This window comes from Tachyglossus aculeatus, chromosome X1 (genome assembly GCF_015852505.1).
Source record: "Tachyglossus aculeatus isolate mTacAcu1 chromosome X1, mTacAcu1.pri, whole genome shotgun sequence".
Taxonomy (NCBI): Eukaryota; Metazoa; Chordata; class Mammalia; order Monotremata; family Tachyglossidae; genus Tachyglossus; species Tachyglossus aculeatus.
This window is the reverse complement of record NC_052101.1, coordinates 127,456,898-127,474,226: the sequence shown is the minus strand read 5'-3', so window position 1 is coordinate 127,474,226 and position 17,329 is coordinate 127,456,898. Positions and strand designations below refer to the sequence as shown.

General features: G+C 46.5%; 1 long non-coding RNA gene across 1 annotated transcript; it reads left to right on the top strand.

Moving 5' to 3' along the window:
- The first annotated feature begins 9,436 nt into the window (after nt 1-9,436).
- LOC119949800 lies at nt 9,437-9,929 on the top strand. The gene is made up of 2 exons (XR_005457316.1): nt 9,437-9,612; nt 9,735-9,929. It is a non-coding gene; the product is annotated as an uncharacterized LOC119949800 (long non-coding RNA).
- Nucleotides 9,930-17,329: the final 7,400 nt, after the last annotated feature.

The following is a 17,329-nucleotide window of genomic DNA, read 5'->3' as shown; positions in this document are numbered from 1 at the left end:
CCCTCCTATTCTAATGTCCTCATGGGGCATCTTAAAGCCAGTATCCTTGATTTGGTCCTCAGTGGAGATGAACAGTAGCAGATTAACGGAGTAATGTGGTTTTCAAAATCGACAATGTCTGAGGTCTCGGTCCTATATGATTGTCACATAGCCAGTGAAAGACTCAAAATCTGGCCCTGCATCGGACACAGGAACACCAGCTTTGCGATTATGTTTGGAAACATCCAGGCTGCAGTTGGTAATAATAGATTACAAGAAGAACAAATTTGATTAGCAGACGATGAATATACGTGGCTTCTGCATGAACCAGTCCCAAAGAAATTCAAAATAAATATCCTGATCTTATTTTCTGTGCCCTAGCTTGTCTTGAAATCTTATTTTGGCCATCACACACAGCTTAATTCTTCTGTCTTTTTTGAGAGTGCTCTCTGCCTACTCACAGCAGCTCAGGATGCAACTGAGAAGCAATTATAGCCAACAGAGCAAGGCATGCAGTGGGGAGATTTTTCTAAGAGCATCCTGGAAAATTCAGGTTGGAAATGTTATTGTGAATCAGATAGATGTCTTGGTCCACAGACGTGCTGTGTCTGTTTTATTTTTTTCTTTCATTTGGATGTATTTTTAAATGAAAATGTCATCAAATCCTCTCATTCATTTACATTTAGGTTCAGAGATTTGGACATCACTGTGGATGAATCTAGGATTGTTATAGATTACCCATGTCATTTTGATGCTGAGATCATAAAAGTGTGGTTTTAAAATTTGAAAACCCTGTTGCGAATCACGTTTACAATACAGAAAACAAATGGATACAACAATTTGAGTTCTGCTTATCACTGACTAATTTCATTATTTTTGAGGGAAGCATTTTTTAGCTCAAAGTATACTCCTTCTTTAATTACAAGAGTAAGACATCTGTCTCGTGGAGTACAAAACCTTTGGAGATTCTGAATAGACCAATTGGGGATTAAATAATAAAGTTGATGGTTGCAAAGCAAGAAAGCTTTCTACTAGCAGAAGTACTCGTGATTAGTAGATGGGAAATTATTCGACAGGACAGGGAATTTGCTAGAATATCCTTGCATGTTCATTATATTCTGTTTTGGAGTCAAGTCCGTCTCATACTGGGTATAAAAACATCATACATTTTTAGCCTCAAATTCTGAAGTCCCCAGAAGCTGAGATTTGTAATGGAAAGACCCTTAATTACTGCATGTTGTCATAGCAACACAGTGCCTAGCTATACTTGGTGAAAATAAGTTTTACATTTATATTTTATTTGATTCTCCCCAAAAGTCTGTATGTTGACACATAGAAAAGATGTAAATACAGCTATATACCTGTTTACTAATTGTCCAGGCTCACCTACTCAGTACTGCAATGCCTTGGTATTGAAAGTGCTCCCTACATGAAGTATATTGTAAAAATAAAAACATGAAAACATGATAATGTAAGTTCTCAAAACCACTCATCGCTAATGATTGACTGAAGGCTAATTTGTTTGGACTGCTTTCTCTTCGCTTGCTTCGCAGATTGATTCTTTCTCCCTACTCTAACGGTATAAAGCCATTCATTTCTCTCAGAAAATACCTCATTTTGGGAGACACTCTTTAATTTTGAATTTACTTTTTCCCCCTTCATAAGTCCACTCTGTAAATGCTTATTAGCTATGAGGCAACTGATATCACAGGATGATCATCTGTTCTGATTTTCCTTTAGCTCTGCTACTTTCCTATTAGAAGTTAAAATGAGCCTCGGACTGAAACAGCTGAGACTGGCTCAGGATGCTGTAAGCTTAAAACATATGTTAGCTATCAGCCATCAAATGATGGCTAGATCGGGGACTCGGAAATATAATATTTTAACACCTACATGAAAAATCTTTGCTTTGTAAAAAATGGGTCACTTTCAAGCATTACTTTTGAGGCTCAGATGCCAACCCAAAATTTCTATCTGTAGTATGACCAAAATTTCATTCATCATAAGGCTGCTGGTGAATTTTTTTTAATACAAAGAATCAGAGAAAGGGAAATATGTCACCTCAAGTTTGGCATTAGATCCTGGTTCCTTGAAATGAATTCTTGCTCTCATCTATTTGCAGTTGAAGGGACTAGGAAAAAAGATGAAGATTTGTAGCTGGGTCCTCACTAGCAAAGGATTTGGATCCTTCCTGCCCGAATATTTAAATCTCAATTTCAATCAATCCCCACGACCTCACTTTTCCCTGAATTATCAGGAAAATCAAAGTGCTTTGCATCGTGGAACCCTAAATGAAGCAGGTGATGTGTTCTACATACCTCTCTTAAGTCCTAAATCATTTGGAAAACAGAAGAAGAAACTCCACTTCCATCGTTGGGTTTCAGAGCCCTGTAGTAACCCATGCAATCTGCTATAGGTCACTGAGCTCATATATATGTCTGTTTATTCAATTTTACATTTAAGGATTTATTTTGATTTCTCTATTTGGATCTAATTTCATGCCTGTCTTTCCCATTAGGGTGTAGGCTCCTAATGGGCAAAGAGAAGGGTCATTTCATTATGTTTACAACAAATACTACAATCCATCATCCCTGGCTGATGGGCCACATGTGCAGGAGACATTTCTGGGGGTTTTGAAAATAGTTACATGCAAGAACTTTCTCCGGGACAGTAGTTCATTGGGGAAAATCTCACTGAATGAACTTGAATATTACCAAAAAATTAGGCACCCCCTTTTCCCAACAATAATAATAATCATATTAATAATGATAATAGTGGTATTTTTTAAACACTTACTATATGTCAGAAACTGATCTAAGGGCTGGGGTAGATACAGGAAAATTGGGTTGGACAACGCCCCTGTTCCACATGAGGCTCACAGTCTTAATCCCCATTTTAAAGATGAGGGAACTGAGGCACAGAGAAGTTCAATGACTTGCCCAAGGTCACGCAGCAGACATGTGGCAGAGCCGGGATTAGAACCCAGGTCCTTCTGACTCCCATTCATTCACTCAATCGTATTTATTGAGCGCTTACTGTGTGCAGAGCACTGTACTAAGCGCTTGGGAAGTACAAGTTGGCAACATATAGAGACGGTCCTTACCCAACAGCGGGCTCACAGTCTAGAAGGGGGAGACAGACAACAAAACAAAACATATTAACAGAATTAAATAAATAGGCCCGAGCTCTATCCACTAGGCCATGCTACATCTCTATCAGATGCAGATGCATCATGTATCAGATGCAGCACGATTTGATATATAAAGAGAATCTAGAGGGGTGGTCACTAGTTGGCTAATTGTCGGGAATCCATATCAGCGATCAATCAGATAAGGACAAGTCTAGCTTCAAGGCTTCAAGTATCCCTTTGGGATACTAGGGATCACAGTTTGGGTCAATCAGTCACTTGATAGATGATCTTTTATGAATGGATAATGAGCAGAGCATTGTGCTAAGCACAATGTTATATTGTTGTGTCTGTTAGATTGTTGGGCTGTACTCTCCCAAGTGCTTAGTACAGTGCTTTGCACAATCAATCAATCAATCAATCAATCGTATTTATTGAGCGCTTACTATGTGCAGAGCACTGTACTAAGCGCTTGGGAAGTACAAATTGGCATCACATAGAGACAGTCCCTACCCAACAGTGGGCTCACAGTCTAAAAGGGGGAGACAGAGAACAGAACCAAACATACCAACAAAATAAAATAAGTAGGATAGAAATGTACAAGTAAAATAAATAAATAAATAAATAAATAGAGTAATAAATATGTACAACCATATATACATATATACAGGTGCTGTGGGGAAGGGAAGGAGGTAAGACGGGGGGATGGAGAGGGGGACGAGGGGAGAGGAAAGAAGGGGCTCAGTCTGGGAAGGCCTCCTGGAGGAGGTGAGCTCTCAGCAGGGCCTTGAAGGGAGGAAGAGAGCTAGCTTGGCGGATGGGCAGAGGGAGGGCATTCCAGGCCCGGGGGATGACGTGGGCCGGGGGTCGATGGCGGGACAGGCGAGAGCGAGGTACAGTGAGGAGATTAGTGGTGGAGGAGCGGAGGGTGCGGGCTGGGCAGTAGAAGGAGAGAAGGGAGGTGAGGTAGGAGGGGGCGAGGTGATGGAGAGCCTTGAAGCCCAGGGTGAGGAGTTTCTGCTTGATGCGCAGATTGATCGGTAGCCATTGGAGGTTTTTGAGGAGGGGAGTAATATGTCCAGAGCGTTTCTGGACAAAGATAATCCGGGCAGCAGCATGAAGTATGGATTGAAGTGGAGAGAGACACGAGGATGGGAGATCAGAGAGAAGGCTAGTGCAGTAGTCCAGACGGGATAGGATGAGAGCTTGAATGAGCAGGGTAGCAGTTTGGATGGAGAGGAAAGGGCGGATCTTGGCAATGTTGCGGAGCTGAGACCGGCAGGTTTTGGTGACGGCTTGGATGTGAGGGGTGAATGAGAGAGCGGAGTCGAGGATGCACACAGTAAGCGCTCAATAAAAATGACTGATCGATTCATTGTACAACAGTGTTAGCAGGCAAGATCCCCGCCCTCGACGAGCTCGCAGACTACGTTGTGCCCAGGACTGTACTAAGCACATGGGAGAGTACAATACAATTAGTTGACATGAACCTTGTCTTCCAGGAAATTACAATCTATTAGAGGAGACAGATACAAAAGTATTTACGATTAGTGACAGGAGGGGAAAAAAAGGCTTTATTCTCATCCTCATGTCTTTCTCCCTCTGTTATTATAACAGCCCAAACTAGGACAGGAAAGCCAATTCAGGGGTGGGAATCATTGTCAGAAATGTTTCTTACGTAATTCTGCAGAACAAATCGATTTGATCATTGCTCAATCCTCCAATTCACTTGTGTTGGGCAGCCAAACCCAATGTTTCTATATTCCTGCATTTCAGCAAACTGGACAGTATCCATGGATAAAAAATAAAGAGCCAGATGATGAAATCCACCTTGGAAAAGGCAATCAATCCATCAATGGTGTTTTTAAAGCAGTTATTTTGTGCAGAGCACTTTAGTAAGCACTTGGGAGTAGAAAACAGTTGGTAGACATGATCCCTGAAAACAAGGAACTCACAACCTAACGGGGGAGACAGACATTAAAATAAATTTCAGGGAGGGGAGGCAGCCGAAAATAAGGATGTGGACATAAGTGTTGGGGGCTGGAGATGGAGGGGATGGGACTAAATACAAGGGAGGGAAAATAAGGTGGGAAAATGAGGGGTTAGTCAGGGAAGACTTCCTGGAAGAGATGATTTTAGTAAGCCTTGAAGATGGGAAGAGAGTTGGTCTGTCGCATGTGAAGGGGGAGGGAGTTCCAGGTAAGAGGGAGGACGTGAGCAAGGGGTCAACGAAAATTGGCAAACCAAGCTCTCTAAAGTAGATTAGATCCCGTACCCGTTTAGAAATACATAGCCACTTCCTCTAAAGGTCTGTCACTTGAAATCGCTTCACTCTTTTTAACATTTACAGCCTTTTTCCAAACTCATTTTGAATTCAGTGGCAGGAAGATGAAATAGGTCGGAGCATTCCTGCCGAGCTAAGCTTTCGTGCAAGCTGTAGGTCGAGGTCTTTGTTTTCAGAACTCGGAGCCACTTGTCTTCTCACCCACCACAGGCACCCGCTGAAAGTCCCACTATTAAATAGAGAAATGACTCAGAAGCCCTTGAAATAAGAGGCAGATAAATGGTTTTTGAGTGCTCTAAATGGTACACAAAAGATGTAAATGGTGGACTGGAGTACTGAAAGACCTCAAATATTGAGGAAATCCCCCAGAAATTTACAGAGTTGACAAACCTGGGATTTGATCTCTTGACTCTCCCACCTCGTTCTCCTCACCCACGCCGTTCCCCCAGCTTGGACCCCACCAACCATTTCCCAACCAAAATGAATAGATCACTGCTATCCCCATGCTCAAAGCCATCCTGAAATCACATCTCCTCTTCTGATCTCCTGTTCTGTGGCACTTTCCCAAGCTCATTGAACTCAGTGGGTGCTAAAGAAATAGCTTTTTCTCCACTCTTGGAGTACATGTCTGGGTCTTCAAGGGACCAATATTTCCCCGGAGAGTGTTGCCCCTAAAAACTCTATCCTGACTCCATCTTGATGGCCTGAATACCTGATAAGATGCTTAATTGTTTGATCTCTGAAATAAGTTCCAATAAGTTCAAATGTTGTTAGGTAGGGACCGTCTCTATATGTTGCCAACTTGTACTTCCCAAGCGCTTAGTACAGTGCTCTGCACATAGTAAGCGCTCAATTAATACAATTGAATGAATTGATATTTCCAAATAATAGTAATTGGGACATTTGTTAAGGGCTTCCTATGTGCCAAGCACTGTAGTAAGTGCTGTAGTAGAGACGAGATAATCAGGACCCACATGGAGCTCACAGTCTAAGTATTGAGTCCCAATTCTGCGGAAGGCAGGAGGAGATGCGAGCCTGGAAGGAGGGGGAGAGAGCAGGGGCAGAGATGTAGATTTGGGTGTCATCAGCGTAGAGATGATAGTTGAAGCCATGGGAGTGAATGAGGTCACCAAGGGAGTGGAGAGGACAGAGTTTGTGAAGCCAAGGTTGGATATTTATTGAGCACTTGCTGCATGCAGGGCACTGTGCTAAGCACTTGGGAGAGTTCAACACAGTATTATAACAGAGTACTCTACCATGCACTGGGGAGACTACAGTATAACAGAGTTTTAGGGGATTTATGGCATTTGCTAAGCACTTCCTATGTGTCAGGCATTGTACTAAGTGCTGGGGTAGACACAAGATAATCAAGGTCGACACAGGGCATATCCCAAGTGGGGCTCACAGTCTTAAACCCCATTTTACAGATGAGGGAACTGAGGCCCAGAGAATTTAATTAACTAGCCCAAGGTCACATAGCAGACAAGTGGCAGGGTCAGGATTAGAACCCAGGTCCTCTGACTCCAAGGCCCATGCTCTTTCCACTAGGCCACACTGCTTCTCATTCACAGTCACATTCCCTGCCCATGTGGAGGTTACAGCCTAGAGAGAGCATACACCCTTCTCCTCCCTGACCTCTTCTATCCCTCCCATTCCTTTATCCTCCAGTCCTTCTCCTACCCTCCTTTTCCTTCTCCTCAGTTATTTCCATTCTTTTCCCCCTTCTCTTCCCCTCCCTTCTCCTGGTGTCATCCTGCACTTTCCTGTTTCTCAACACTCAGATTTAATCTACTTCTAAATATTGCCCTTTCCCCATCCCCAACATTTCCCAGATTCTCCCTCCCCTTCTCTGCCCCTACCAACAGCTTCCACCATGGTTCAAGCTCTTGTCATGTCACTTCTCACTCCAACCCATGCCCCTCGCCTCAAGGACTCTTCATTTGTTCTTATCCCTCGTTTTTAGTTCTTGCTTTCTAAGGGCTCTTATTACCTGATCTGTAATTCCTTGCTCTTCTTTAAAAGTCTGCCCCCTCCACAGAGACTGTGGATCAGGGGCTACAATGTCTGAATTCACTTATTTTGAATTCACTTTATTTGTCTTCAGCCCAGCCTTTAGTTGAGTGTTCAGGACAAAGCAAGCACTCAAAAAAATACCATTACCACTACTGCAACTAATGACCACTCAGAATTATTTTACTGTATTGCTTAGTGTTAAGTTTGAAACAACCAAACCCCTACATGGCACTTTTCTCCTCCAAAAGTCATCTGAAGGAAGGACATGAAAATTGTTTTCCCTCCGACCCCTCCCAGGGCCATTCCCCCCCACACCCATAAACAATGCTGATTTTAAGATTAAAGTGTAAGGAGTGAATTGAGAGGCACCCAATCACCTTGCCCCTTCCTATCTCTAGCCTCACTGCTCTTCCAGCTGGCATACTTTGCTTCTCCAATGTCAACCTACTCACTGTACCTCGATCTCATCTACTTATTTTCCATGCCTTGCCTCTGGCCTGGAATGCCCTGCCTCTTCATATCCGACAATCAGTCTCCCTTCCTTCAAAGCCTTATTGAAGACATATCTCTCAGAGCCATTTCCTAAACCCTCATTTCCTCTTCCACACCCTTCTGCATCACCCTGATTTTCTCCCTTTATTCATCGCACCTACTCAGCCCCACAGCACTTTATATCCATAGCCATCATTTATTTATATATATTAATATCTGTTTCTCCCTCTACACTGAAAGCTCACTGTCTACCAACTCTGTTATACTGTACTCTCTCAAGCGCTTAATCTAGTGCTCTGCATGATTGGCCACAGAAAGTGACTGATGTGACATCACAGTGGCCCTTTGGATGACCTGATGCATATGAAACTCAACATGTCTAAAACTGAAATTTACTTCACTTCCCAAACCCACCTAACCTTCCCAACTCCTTCAATAACCCCAGTGATCTCCCTGTCTTCCCAGGACAATCTCGCACTAGCCTCCCACCCCTCAAAACAATGGTGATTTTACAGGATTGTGGATGAATCAAGAAGCCCCAGCGAGTGGCTAGTGTGATGTCACAATTTCTTTTCACCCTGCTTCCCTTGGGTGGCCTGAAGGCTGAAACTCAAAGTGTCTGAAACTGAATGTCCAAAGCCCACCAGACCTCCATCTGACCTTCCCATCTTCTCCACTGAAAAGGCTCCCCCCAAGGCTCAGATTCTTTTCTTCTCACTCTTCGCTGGGGCTCCCTGGCTCCAGCCTTGTAATAACCACTACCACAATTCCTATCATCAAGGGCCTAGCTCCGTGTTAAACGCCAGGGACGATTCAAGGGAATCAGATCGCACACGAGCCCTGCGCGGGGCTCACATGATGAACGTCTTCCTGGAGCGTCCCTTGGGAGTCTTTCCACTCCTCAAAGCCCACTGGTGGCCACCCAAGCCACTTCTGCCAACAGAAACTCCCACCCTGGCATAGTGGATAGAGCATGGGCCCGCGAGTCAGAAGGTTGTAGGTTCTAATCCTGCACCCCCCACTTTTCTGCTGTGTAACCTTGGGCAAGTCACTTCCCTTATCTGGGCCTCAGTTGCCTCATCTGAAAAATGGGAATTGAGACTGTGAGCCCCATGTGGGACAGGGACTGTGTCCAACCCAATTTGCTTGGATCCACCCCAGCCCTTAGCACAGTGCCTGGCACATAGTAAGCACTTAACAAATACCATAATTATTATTAGGTAATTATCATTAGACTTCAAGGCTCTCCGCCAGCCTTCCCAACTGACACATCAGCTCCCTTTATTCACTAACTCCCAGCTTGCACTCTTTGCTCCACCCATATTAGCCTTGAAACTGTCTCCTTACCGGCCCACTCCCCCCAACCCCGAAGAAAAATCCTCTGGCCAATTTCTGACACAACAATAGGGGTAGGATTGACTGGGCTGGATGGTACTGGATTCATGCGCCACCCGGCGTGAACAAAGAAGGGAGTGAGAGAGATGTCACAGAGGCCCCAGGGTCTGAGGGTTATAAATACGGGCCTGGCAGGCGGTCCGAGCCTCAGTTGCCAACCTACTCCCGAGTAGACTGGACCTGACTTGTGCTAAGATGGCTAGGACAAGGAGAGTCAAACGCCGCTGTCTAAGAAGCCAGCCATCGTTGGAGGAAAGATTAGCCAAGGCAACCAGGCGGCCTCGGCGGCGCAGAGTTAGTCGGCGAAGGAGAACTGCAAGAGGTAAGCCTGGGTTCTGGACACGGGTCTGGAAAGCCTCGGGGGAGGGAGGCAGAGATGCCCGGAGTGGCCTGAGAAAGAAGCCTCTCTAACCACCCCCCAAAACCTGCTTATCGTTCCCACAGGCAGCAGGAGGCAACGTCCTCGCTCGAGACGGTGCTGAGCCTCCAGCTCCATGCCAGGACCATCCACGACACACGAGCTCACGAGAAGCAGTCAAGCCAGATGAGAAGACCCAACACAAGAATCCATGGGCCTAATACATCTCTCGGGACCCCATGATTGTACTGCTTTGGATGGATTAAACTGATGGAAACTAACTTTCCTGAGTTGTTAAAGGTCATTCCACCAGGCCTCAACTGGGGACATAGGAGAAGGAGGTAGAGCTGGTTAGGAAAAAAGGTAGAGAGGGGAGGTTAAAAGGTAGAGTGGGGAAGGGCAAGAGGAGGTGGGATGGGGGAGAAGGGAAAAAGGTGGAGGAAGGGATGAACACAGAATAGGACTGTCAAAGAGTCTTTCATTTTCTCCCACTGCTTCTCTTAACCAGGTGGTACACTTTAAAACATAAAATACTGACCAAATGAGACAATGTTACGATCAAACTGAGTACTGCCCAGGATCTCCTCTCCACCTATGGCAAATGGCTAATATTTCTCTAACAAAACCACTCAATCCATGTCTCCCAAACCCTCAAAAACCGCCAGCGGTTGCTAATCCATTTCCACATCGAATAGAAATTCCTCACCATCGGCTTAAGGCATTCAATTGGCTCTCCCCTTCTGAACTGACCTCGCTCATCTCCTACTATAGTCCAGCCCACACAATTTGATCCTCCAAACCCAACCGCTCACTGAACCTTGATGTCACCTATCCCAGCACCCAATCCCTTGCCTGCATCCTCCCTCTGGCCTGGAACATTCTCAATCAATCAATCAATCGTATTTATTGAGTGCTTACTGTGTGCAGAGCACTGTACTAAGCGCTTGGGAAGTACAAGCTGGCAACATATAGAGACAGTCCCTACCCAACAGTGGGCTCACAGTCTAGGAGGGGGAGACAGAGAACAAAACCAAACATACTAACAAAGTAAAATAAATAGAATAGATAGGTACAAGTAAAATAAATAAATAGAGTAATAAATATGCACAAACATATATACATATATACAGGTGCTGTGGGGAAGGGAAGGAGGTAAGATGCGGGGGATGGAGAGGGGGATGAGGGGGAGAGGAAGGAAGGGGTTCAGTCTGGGAAGGCCTCCTGGAGGAGGTGAGCTCTCAGTAGGGCCTTGAAGGGAGGAAGAGAGCTAGCTTGGCGGATGGGCAGAGGAAGGGCATTCCAGGCCCGGGGGTCGATGGCGGGACAGGAAGGCTGAGTAGCTGCGAATGAGGTTGTCATTAATGTAACTTGGTGATAACAAGGGCCTTTTTCCCGGGGGAGGAGGGTGGAGAGAGTCAGTCAGGACCGGACCGGGAAGGAGGGTTGGGGGGCACTAGAAGGAAGGTCGCTTAAGTGGCGGGGGGGGGGGAGCAGGGAGCGTCTATGGCGGCGCTCTGAGGAGAGGAACCTTCCGGGAGCAGCGGGGGCCACTTGGTGTGATGGCGGGCGGGCCTCTCGGGAACGGAGTCCCGGGCGTCTATGGCGGGCCTCTCTGGCGCTCTGAGGAGAGGAGCCTTCCGGGAGCAGCGGGGGCCACGCGGTGTGATGGCGGGCGGGCGGGCGGGCCTCTCGGGAACGGAGTCCCGCGCGTCTATGGCGGCGCTCTGAGGAGAGGAGCCTTCCGGGAGCAGCGGGGGCCACGCGGTCTCCCCCTTCAGACCACCATTCTGCATCTTCAAAGCCCAACTTAAAGCACATCTCAAATCAATCAATCAATCAATCGTATTTATTGAGCGCTTACTATGTGCAGAGCACTGTACTAAGCGCTTGGGAAGTACAAATTGGCATCACATAGAGACAGTCCCTACCCAACAGTGGGCTCACAGTCTAAAAGGGGGAGACAGAGAACAGAACCAAACATACCAACAAAATAAAATAAGTAGGATAGAAATGTACAAGTAAAATAAATAAATAAATAAATAAATAGAGTAATAAATATGTACAACCATATATACATATATACAGGTGCTGTGGGGAAGGGAAGGAGGTAAGACGGGGGGATGGAGAGGGGGACGAGGGGGAGAGGAAAGAAGGGGCTCAGTCTGGGAAGGCCTCCTGGAGGAGGTGAGCTCTCAGCAGGGCCTTGAAGGGAGGAAGAGAGCTAGCTTGGCGGATGGGCGGAGGGAGGGCATTCCAGGCCCGGGGGATGACGTGGGCCGGGGGTCGATGGCGGGACAGGCGAGAGCGAGGTACAGTGAGGTACAGTACAGTGAGGTACAGTGAGACCTCAAAGAGGTCTTTCCTGGCTTAACTCTCATTTCTCTTCTGCAACACCTATACACTCATTTGTGTACCTTTAAACCCTTTGGTACAGTGCTCTGCACACAGTGAGCGCTCAATAAATACGTTTGATTGATTGATTATAGATCTGATTCCTAAGGCCCTACTGAGAGCTCATCTCCTCCAGGAGGCCTTCCCAAACTGAGCCCCCTCCTCCTCCTCTCCATCCCCCCCCGTCTTACCTCCTTCCCTTCCCCACAGCACCTGTATATATGTATATATGTTTGTACATATTTTTTACTCTATTTATTTATTTTATTTGTACATATCTATTCTATTTATTTTATTTTGTTAGTATGTTTGGTTTTGTTCTCTGTCTCCCCCTTTTAGACTGTGAGCCCACTGTTGGGAAGGGACTGTCTCTATACGTTGCCAATTTGTACTTCCCAAGCGCTTAGTACATTGCTCTGCACATAGTAAGTGCTCAATAAATACGATTGATGATGATGATGATATGTATATATGTTTGTACATATTTATTACTCTATTTATTTTACTTGTACATATCTATTCTATTTATTTTATTTTGTTAATATGTTTAGTTTTGTTCTCTGTCTCCCCCTTCTAGACTGTGAGCCCACTGTTGGGTAGGGACTGTCTCTATATGCTGCCAACGTGTACTTCCCAAGCGCTTAGTACAGTGCTCTGCACACAGTAAGCGCTCAATAAATACGACTGATTGATTGATTGATTGATTTGGTACTCACTCCACACCAGCCCTATGGTACTTCTATGCATATCCTTATACAATGTCCCTTCCCCTATAGGTAATTAATTTTACTATCACCCCCCCCCCCCCCCCCAGACACTAAACTCCCTGTAGCCACAGGCTCTGTCTATAAACTATTGTATGATACTTTCCAAATCACTTAGGACAGTGATCTGCACACAGTGAGTTCTCAATAAATACCAATGACTGATTGATGCTTCAAGGGTCATTTTTTAAGAAATGGCATTTGTAACATGCTAACAGTGTGCTAGGCCGTTAGGCACTGGAAAGGATACAAGATAATCACTCATTCATTCATTCAATCATATTTATTGAACGCTTACTGTGTGCAGAGCACTGTGCTAAGGACTTGGCAACATATAGAGACGGTCCCTACCCAACAATGGGCTCACAGTCTAGAAGGGGGAGGCAGACAACAAAACAAAACAAGTAGACAGGTGTCAAAACCATCAGAATAAATAGAATTATAGCTATATGCATATCATTAATAAAATTAATACAGTAGTAAATATGTACAAGTAAAATAAATAAAGTAATAAATATGTACAAATATATACAAGTGCTGTGGGGAGGGGATGGGGGTAGGGCGGAGGGGCGATGGGGGGGAGGAGAGGAAAAAGAGGGCTCAGTCTGGGAAGGCCTCCTGGAGGTGGTGAGCTCTCAGTAGGGCTTTGAAGGGAGGAAGAGAGCTAGTTTGGCAGATGTGTGGAGGGAGGGCATTCCAGGCCAGAGGAAGGATGTGGGCCAAGGGTCGATGGTGGGACAGGCAAGAACGAGGCACAGTGAGGAGGTCAGCGGCAGAGGAGCAGAGGGTGTGGGCTGGGCTGTAGAAGGAGAGAAGGGAGGTGAGGTAGGAGGAGGCGAGGTGATGGAGAGCCTTGAAGCCGAGAGTGAGGAGTTTTTGCTTGATTCGTAGGTTGACAAGCAACCACTGGAGAGTTTTGAGGAGGGGATTGACATGCCCAGAACGTTTCTTACAGAGATAATTCGGGCAGCAGAGTGAAGTATAGACTGAAGTGGGGAGAGACAGGAGGATGGAAGATCAGAAAGGAGGCTGATGCAGTAATCCAGTCGGGATAGGATGAGAGATTGAACCAACAAGGTAGCGGTTTGGATGGAGAGTAGCAGATGATGGAGAGTAGATGGATGAAGGTAGCGGTTTGGAAATTCCTCACCCTGGGCTTCAAGGCTCTCCATCACCTCGCCCCTCCTACCTCACCTCCCTTCTCTCCTTCTACAGCCCAGCCTGCACCCTGTGCTCCTCCGCCGCTAATCTCCTCACCGTACCTCGTTCTCGCCTGTCCCGCCATCGACCCCCGGCCCACGTCATCCCCCGGGCCTGGAATGCCCTCCCTCTGCCCATCCGCCAAGCTAGCTCTCTTCCTCCCTTCAAGGCCCTATTGAGAGCTCACCTCCTCCAGGAGGCCTTCCCAGACTGAGCCCCTTCCTTCCTCTCCCCCTCGTCTCCCTCTCCATCCCCACCTTCTTACCTCCTTCCCTTCCCCACAGCACCTGTATATATGTATATATGTTTGTACATATTTATTACTCTATTTATTTATTTATTTATTTTACTTGTACATATCTATTCTATTTATTTTATTTTGTTAGTATGTTTGGTTTTGTTCTCTGTCTCCCCCTTTTAGACTATGAGCCCACTGTTGGGTAGGGACTGTCTCTATATGTTGCCAATTTGTACTTCCCAAGCGCTTAGTACAGTGCTCTGCACATAGTAAGCGCTCAATAAATACGATTGATGATGATGATGATGAGAGGAAAAGGCAGATCTTGGTGATGTTGTGGAGGTGAGACCGACAGGTTTTGGTGACAGATTGGATGTGTGGGGTGAATGAGAGAGCAGAGTCGAGGCTGAAACCAAGGTTGTGGGCTTGTGAGATGAGAAGAATAGTAGTGCCATCTACAGTGATGGGAAAGTCAGGGAGAGGACAGGGTTTGGGAGTTTTAGATGGTGGGCAGACATCCAGATGGAGATGTCCTGAAGGCAGGAGGCGATGTGACCCTGGAGGGAAGGAGAGAGAGCAGGGGTGGAGATGTATATTTGGGTGTTATCAGCATAGAGATGATAGTTGAAGCTGTGGGAGCGAATGAGTTCCCCCAAGGGAGTAGGTTTAGATAGAGAACAGGATGGGACCAAGAACTGACCCTTAAGGAACTCCTACAGTAACAGGATGGGAGGGGGTGGAGGAACCCGTGAAGGAGACTGAGAATGAATGGCCAGAGAGATATGAGGAGAACCAGGAGAGGACGGAGTCTGTGAAGCCAAGGTTGGCTAGTGTGTTGAGGAGCAGGGGGTGGTCCACAGTGTCAAAGGCAGCTGAGAGTTCGAGGAGGATTAGGATAGAGAAGGAGCCATTGGATTTGGCAAGAAGGAGGTCATTGGTGACCTTTGAGAGGGCGGTTTCCGTGGAATGTAGGGGATGGAAGCCAGACTGGAGGGAGTCGAGGAGAGAGTTGTAGTTGAGGAATTCTAGGCAGCGAGTGTAGATGACTCATTCTAGGAGTTTGGAAAGGAAAGGTAGGAGGGGGATAGGGCGATGACTAGAAGGGGCAGTGGGGTTAAGAGAGGGGTTTTTTTAGGATGGGGGAGATGTGGCACATTTGAAGACAGGGGAAGGAATCAGTGGAGAGTTAGCAGTTGAAGATGGAAGTTTAGGAGGGGAGGAGGGAAGGGGTGAGAGTTTTCATAAGAATGGGGTCTGAAGCACAGGTGGAAAGAGTGGCACTTGAGAAGAGGGAGGAGGAAGTTGGAGGTGGGGCCAGGGGGGCGGTAGATGATGGCTGCAAGGGTCTGGAGAGGATGGTAGAGGTGAATAATATGGGCTTCAAATTAGGGGAAGGAAAGGGAAGGGGGAGGGGGATAGTGCGTAAGTGACATTGTGGGGTGAGAAGAAAGCCGACACCTCCTCCTTTTCCAGTGATTCTGGGGGAGTGCGAGAAGAAGAGGCCTCCGCTGGAGAGAGCAGCAGAAGAGACCGTGTCATCCAGTAAGGGTGAAGAGGAGGAGGAGGAGACAGCGGGAAAGGAACAGGACAAGGATGAAAGGGAGCTTACCTATGATGGAGCGGGGGTTCCATAGGCCACACTTGGCAACAGCTGTAGAGGGAGGGGAGGGAGAGGGAAGGGTGCGAGGGGTGGGGAGGGTTTGGATGGAAATGAGTTGGCTAGGGCCTGGGCGAGGAGAGGGGAAGGGATGGCAATGAGAAAGGAGGACTGGGATGGGGTGTGGGGTGTGGGGAGGAAAGGGTTGAGGGTTGGCACTAGTACAGAGGGATTCTGGGGAGGTGAGGGGGCGGGGGAAAGGGAGGGAAAGATATGGGTGGGAGAGGGGATGGGGAAGGCGAGGGCTGGAAAGGGCAGATGGGAGCAGGGGAATTGATAGTTCATGGTGAGGTCAGCAAGGTAAATGACAGCACAGTGATCAGTTAACAATTAACATGCAATAGCAATAATAAAATAAGCAGATGATGACATCATAGAGAGCAGTTAACAATTAACATGCAAAAGCAATCAGATTGGACACAGTCCATGTCCCACATGGGACTCACGGTCTTAATTCCCATTTAACAGATGATGCAACGGAGGCAGAGAGAAGTTAAGTTACTTACCCTAGGTCACACAGCAGACAAGTGGTGAACAGGGATTAGAATCCAGGTCTTCTGACTCACAGGGTCTTGCTCTTTCCACAGCCCAGATTCAAGGGTCTAGCCCCATTCCTTGGTGGGTCAGTCCTATAATGGTATAGTCCTATTCTGTGCCTCAGTTTCCTCATCTGTAAAATGGGGATTGACCGGGGAGCCACAAGACATAAGGCAAGCAGCATGACATAGTGGATAAAGCACAGACCTGGGAGTCAGCAGATCATCAGTTCTAATTCTGGCTCCACCACTTGTCTGCTGTGTGACCTTGGGCAAGTCACTTCCCTTCTCTGTGCCTCAGTTACCTGATCTGTAAAATGAAGATTGAAACTGTGAGCTCCACGTTGGACAGGGACTTTGTACAACCCGATTTACTTGTATCCACCCCACGACTTAGTCCAGTGCCTGGCCCAGAGTAAGAACTTAATACCATTATTATTATTATTGTTATAATATGCTGTGGGATTGAAGGAGGGGTGAATAAAGGGTACAAATCCAAGTGCAAGGGTGATGCAGTAGGAAGTGCTACCATGTTAGTTAAATCACTCATCCTATCCCTACTGGATTACTGCATCAGCCTCCTTTCTGACCTCCCAACATCCTACCACTCCCCACTTCAGTCCATATTTCACTCCATTGCCTGGATTATCTTTCTAAAGAAACATTCAGGGCATGTCACTCCCCTCCTCAAAAATCTCCAGTGGTTGCCTATCCACCTCTTTATCAAACAAAAACTCCTCACTGTTTTCTTTAAAGCTCTCCATCACCTTGCCTCATCCTATCTCACCTCCCTTCTCTCCGTCTACATCCCAGCCTGCCCACTCCACTCCTCTATTGCTAACCTTCTCACTGGATCTCGATTTCACCTGTCTCGCCGCCGACCCCTGGCCGACAT